A 6000-nucleotide genomic window follows, 5' to 3' on the forward strand; every position below is an offset into this window, starting at 1 on the left:
ACCTCCCACTACTGGATGTACACAAGACAGCAAGTGCTTCTAAAAGCAGGAGTTGCCCAACCCTCAGATGGGTTCTTTATTCTATGCTTCATTCTTCTCCTTTCTCTTACAATATTTCTTTGTTACATTCTGATTTGTGGTAAAAGAGAGACATTTTTTTTAAAACTATAGCTGTCCCTCTCGTGTTCAGATTTCTCCAAACTGCAGTGGATTTGGAAGCTCTTTATGAACTTCACTCTTAAAACTTCTGAACTTCTAGAAAGCTTGCTGGAGGCCAACTTTTTTTGTTGGTGCAGTCAGAACACCCAATAAGGTAGCAGTACTTGAGAATTCTGAAGAACTTTACTTCCCTTATTTTTCATGTTCGATATACCAGCCGATAGTTGGGGGGGGGGGGAAGCAGCAATGTTCTGAATATCCCTTAAGGCCCCCACCATAACATCTATGTGGAGGAATTGCAGGGGATTAAAATGGCAGCTACTAGTCCACTGGTGGGATTTAAAATTTCTTACTACCGGTTCTGTGGGGGTGCCTTGGTAGGTGTGGCAGGGGAACGATACTATAAAATCTCCATTCCCTTCCCACCGCAGGGGAAGGTTACTGCAAAATCCCCATTTCCTCCCAATCAGCTGGGACTTGGGAGCAGAGAATAGATGGGGGCGGGACCATTCAGTGGTGGTATTTACCGTTTCTCCAAACTACTCAAAATTTCTGCTACTGGTTCTCTAGAACTGGTCAGAACCTGCTGAATATCACCTCTGTACTAGTCCCAGCTACATTTTAATCCCCCAGGCATTGGAGGCATAGAACCAGTTTCAGGTGGTTTACACTCAGTGGCGGTATCATCCCAATTTAACAACCGGTTTGGTGATCGCGCGCTCTGCGTGCATGCACAGTTTGAAGAAATCTTCACCTCTGGGTTTCTTCGGAGGTGTAATACAGCTGATTCGTGCAGCAATCCGCTCTGCTGCATGAATCAGCTGAGAAGATAAAGGTAGGAAAATAGCACAGGCAGGTGGGTGGATCCGTCTGATTGTCGGAGCGACTGGTTCACCCGTACCGGTCCGAACCAGTAGAATCCCACCCCTGCTTACACTTGACAATGGGGTTGTGAAGGAATGTAGTTCTTACTTTGGCAATAAGAAATGAAATTCAAACTAATCTCACCCTCATTTTGTTTAGTATAAAACAGGATGCAGAGAGACTTTGACAGGCTTTCCAGGTGATATTATTCTATCCTATACAATGAAGAACATTACTGAAACTCTTGCTTTGACCTTGTCAACCTCAAAGAGCTGACAGACGCTGACACCAACGTTCATTGGATAGCAAATAAAACCTTGTGCAATGTGTGAAATGGCTCTAATGGACAAGACAAAACCAGAATCTGGACATTTCCTTAAATTATCAATTGCTGATATAATAAGGTAACATTTCCCTTGTACATTTATTGGGAATACAAACACCTATAATTGCTACTCAGCAGAGAGATTAGCTATGTGAGATGGGAATTTGAGGAAAAGGAGTCAGATTGAAGAAGGCTACATCTTTCACTCTTGTCAACTTATCTGCATTACATGGTAATAACTGTACAATGTACAATATAATGGCATTTACAATTCTACCTAACTTCACTTGAGACCATAGAGGGAAGGCTGAATCCCTGCCAGCTTCATCATTGTCTAATTAATGAAGGGATCGCAACTACGATATAAACAACCCCCTTTGAATACTGTTGAGTTAAAGATGATGATTCAAATAATTTGAGTGCCAATGTCTATTTCACAAATGCAGCCTTCATTGATGAACAGCTACATGTTAATAGGAAAAATGGACAGGAAATTCAGCATCAAATCTCACTGCAGTCTGCTACACTATCAAAAAGCAAGAAATATCATACTATGTAAGTTGATATAGTCCCTAGTTTTTAACTCCATGGAGTTCTCCAGATTTGGATATTAATCCAAAAATGTTGTGTACTACCTGTTCCCATAATGGTTCCTTCAAAGAAACAAATGAGTTTGGACTTCTAGAAAACCAAGACCAGCATCCCAAGTCCTGAAAATCCTTTCCCCCTCTCCAAAATTCCCTTGCCCTTTCTATAGGATCCTGCTGCCCCATGTAGGGATAGGAAAAGGAAGGGTGTCCCTTGATATAAAAATGATCTAGCTAATATTATCTGCTCTGACTAGAAGAACCTCTACTAGTGTTCAAAGAGGTCTTTCCATGTCACTTACCTTATTTAAGGAGACAGGAGGATAAAGCAGATAAAAATCAGTTGCTGGAATGAGATAAGTCTAGTTTAATGAAAAGAAGGACTAGGTGAGACATGATAGCAGCGTTCCAATATCTCAGGGATCGCCACAAAGACGAGGGACTCAAGCTATTCTCCAAAACACCTGAGGGCAGGAGAAGAAGCAATGGATGGAAACTAATCAAGGAGAGAAGCAATCTAGAACTAAGGACAAATTTCCTGACAGTTGGAACAATTAATCAGTGGAACAGAAGTTGTGAATGCTCCCACACTGGAAGTTTTTAAGAAGATGTTGGATAACCATTTGTTTGAAATGGTATAGGATTTCCTTCCTGAGCAGGGGGTTGGACTAGAAGACCTCCAAAGTCCTTTCCAACTCTGTTATTCTGTTATTTGTTTGATTGACAAAATATTAGCAAATAAAAACAGTTTTGATGGATCGGAAGGACCTACACAAGTCCAGCAAAATCAAGTAGCATCAAGTTCAGCTTACTGGCTGTACTTTTTATTTCAAACTCAATTGAATCCTAGAATCTCTCAGAGCAATTTACTGTATCACATGGGTCAGCTCAGGCATCTCCTATTTCTAACAGAATGTTTTACTCAGGTCTCTTTGTTGTTCTGTATGAAAAGGCCTGTATAGCTTCTGTTCTTAGACTGCTGCATGGAGAAGCCAAACTTCTATTCACTCCCAAAAATCTAGGAGTGGAATAGCTCAAAGACAGCCTTGCAGATAAATTCCCCATGCTTAAAGTATCTATGTAGCCCATTATCTGAACAGAAATCTACACAGGCCAGAGAAACTGACCTGTATTGATTTATTTTTGCATATTGGCACTTGAAAGATATCACTGGGCCTCTTGTCTAATTTTAAATTAAAAGAATAAAAGAAAAATCATGGGGAATGAAAACTAATGTGAGGAGACCCATGTAGGAAACATGTATCTCCCATTCTGATCAGTAGGACCCTTCCAGGATCTTTGGAAGTAATATTTCCTAACAGCTGTTACAGGAGAGTTTTCTATCCCTTCTATCAGAAATTTCATGAATGAATTGCAAACAAATTTTGGGCTTATGTCACAGGGCTGAATTTCCTTCTGATGAGTTTTGCCTGTATGAAGTAGCTAAGTAATTAAAGAACCAGGTTAGAAACTGGGAGTCTAAGTTCCAATCCCACCCCAGGCAAGAAGCCAGTCACCCTGGGCCAGTCTCTCTCCCTTTCAGCTCTAGCAAGGAAGCAATGGCAAACTACTTCTGAAGTCTTGCCAAACAAACTGCAGGGACTTTCTCAAGCAGTCACCAGGAATCAAGGCTGTCTTGAAAGCACCAAAACTAACTAACCAACCAACCAACCAACCAACCAACCAGTTTTATATCTAAAAAAGGATATTTTTAGTCTAGTTGCTTCTCCCCAATTGCCTCTTGCTTGCCTATTGGGTGACTAGGAGAACAGCTAGTGATAATTAAGTGTCTTGAGATTTCAATCCTGTTTATGTTTTTTTACCTCCCACTTTTTTTCCTGTGAAGAAATTCAGGATAGCAGAAATTGTGTTCCTTCATAGTCTCCTTATCTGACTATTGGTCAGACCAGCCTAGACTGGGTAAGCAGGACAGCCCTAGAAATATGTACAAACTGCCCATGTATGTTCAAGTTGTGACCTCTTCAATTAAAAGCACCAAGTGATGTGCAAATCTCCTGTCTGCCATCTAGCAGCCTAATCTAAGGCAACCTCCTTGACTAATCTCCCTTTAAGAGGATCTCAAATGACAAAGCTGGGCAAGAATTTTCCCAAGAACTTGGAGAACTGCTGCCAGGCTCAAAATAGCCAATACTTGGCTCAGCTGGACCACTTCTCTCTGGCAGCATAAATGGATGAGCTCAGAATAAGGTGGTAGATGTGCGTTCAACTCCTGAAATGTGATTCATGGTTTTACCTCTTTTGTAGACATGTGGGAGGCCAGAACACCACGGAACTGACATATAAACAATCAATTTACCAGAACTAATCAATTTACCCACACACAAACGTTTTGGTCACCAAGATGTAAAAAAGATATGGAGACTCTGGAAAGAGTGCAGAGAAGAGGAACAAAGATGATTAGGGGACTGGAGACTAAAACATATGAAGAACGGTTGCAGGAACTGGGTATGTCTAGTTTAATGAAAAGAAAGACATGGGGAGACATGATAGCATTGTTCCAATATCTCAGGGGTTGCCACAAAGAAGAAGAGAAGCAACTTAGAACTGAGGAGAAATTTCCTGACACTTAAAACAATTAATAAATGGAACAACTTGCCTCCAGAAGTTGTGAATGCTCTAGTCCAGGGGGTTGGACTAGAAGACCTCCAAGGTCCCTTCCAACTCTGTTATTCTATTCTATTCTATTCTATTCTATTCTATTCTATTCTATTCTATTCTATTCTATTCTATTCTATTCTACTGCACCCTGTCCCATCTTCTGTATCCCAGATGCACATACCAGATCAGAAAGGAAGATTTGCTACTTTCCCAGGGATTCACTTCAGTGGACTTGGTTAGTTTTGCAATCGGCAACTTGGTTAGTTGCCGGTTCAGCAGACTTGTGCAACCATGCATACTTTCCCCTCTAAACCTGCACCCTCTGCATTTGCTCTTCCTTGGACGATCCTAAATGTTTTTTATTCTCCCTGCACGAAGATCAGCAACTCATCAATACAATTGTTTCCTGCCTAAGCAGGGGGTTGGACTAGATGACCTCCAAGGTCCCTTCCAACTCTGTTATTCTATTTTTCTTTTCTATTCCTCCGACCCATTCCACGAACACCCGGGGGGTGGGAATCAAAACCGCACGGGGGCAAACCAGCCCAGCGACGCGACCTCCTGAAAGATCATCCCACGCGTTCGCACGAGCGGGGAGCAAGCAGCCCGTGCAACCGGTGAAACATTGCATCGCACCGCGCTGCGAAACTGCCTTGCTTTCTTCTCCCACCGTGTTGCCGCAAAGGCCGGTGAGAAAAGGAGAATCCGGAGCGTCTTACCTGCGTCGCTCCAACAACGGGCGTGCGGCGAGGTGGGGAGGGGATTCCCTTCCCGTGCAGGCAGAGCTGCTGCCAAGGGAGGCGGCTGGGGAGAGCGAGCGGCAGCAACTTCCTCCCGAAGAGGCGCAGTTGCAGGTTAACCCCGCGCCTTCGCCCGGCTCCTCGAGTCACGGCAGGGAAAGCGCTCTCCCCCCCCCCCGGCCCCCGCTCCCGCTCCCCCTCCCGCTCCCCCTCCCCCTCGATGTTTTGGACCGACTTTAAAAGTTTCAGCTACCGTCAGCATCCGTTTAACGCCCCCTACCGATCTTCTTCTGAGTTAACCCTTTCTGTCGAAAAATTGGTAACGGGTTGGAAAAATTTCTGTAGCTGGTAGGGGTGAAATGATATCTCGTTGGCCTGAGCTTTGCAAAGGAACGAAATCGTATTTTAATGTTTGCATGCTTGCTACTGTGCAGGGTCCCCCCCCTTTTTTTTAAACAAGGAAGGGGAACGGCATTCCTGATCTTTAATCTCTCTCAGACATTCCCATTAAGGAAAGCACAGGTAATCCTCAATTTACGACCACAATTGAGCCCAAAATCTATATTGCTAAGGGAGAAATTTGTTAATAGCACTTACTACTTATATACTACTTCACAGTCCTCTACACCCCTTTCTAAGAGGTCTATAGTTAGCACATTGCCCCAAATAACCTGGGTTCTGAGAAGGATGGAACGCTGAGTCAACT

The 6000-nt window shown here is 43.2% G+C and overlaps 1 protein-coding gene across 1 annotated transcript in view; it reads right to left on the reverse strand.

Annotated features, from left to right (window-relative positions):
* EFEMP1 (EGF containing fibulin extracellular matrix protein 1) overlaps positions 1-5443 on the reverse strand; it is a gene marked incomplete at its 3' end in the record, with an annotated part of 61457 nt that extends 56014 nt beyond the window's left edge. Inside the window, exon 1 of the mRNA XM_081943105.1 lies at positions 5274-5443. The remainder of the gene's footprint in view (positions 1-5273) is intronic.
* Between the last annotated feature and the right edge of the window lie 557 nt (positions 5444-6000).

Source organism: Natrix helvetica, assembly GCF_964273705.1.
Source record: "Natrix helvetica genome assembly, chromosome: 2".
Lineage (NCBI taxonomy): Eukaryota > Metazoa > Chordata > Lepidosauria > Squamata > Natricidae > Natrix > Natrix helvetica.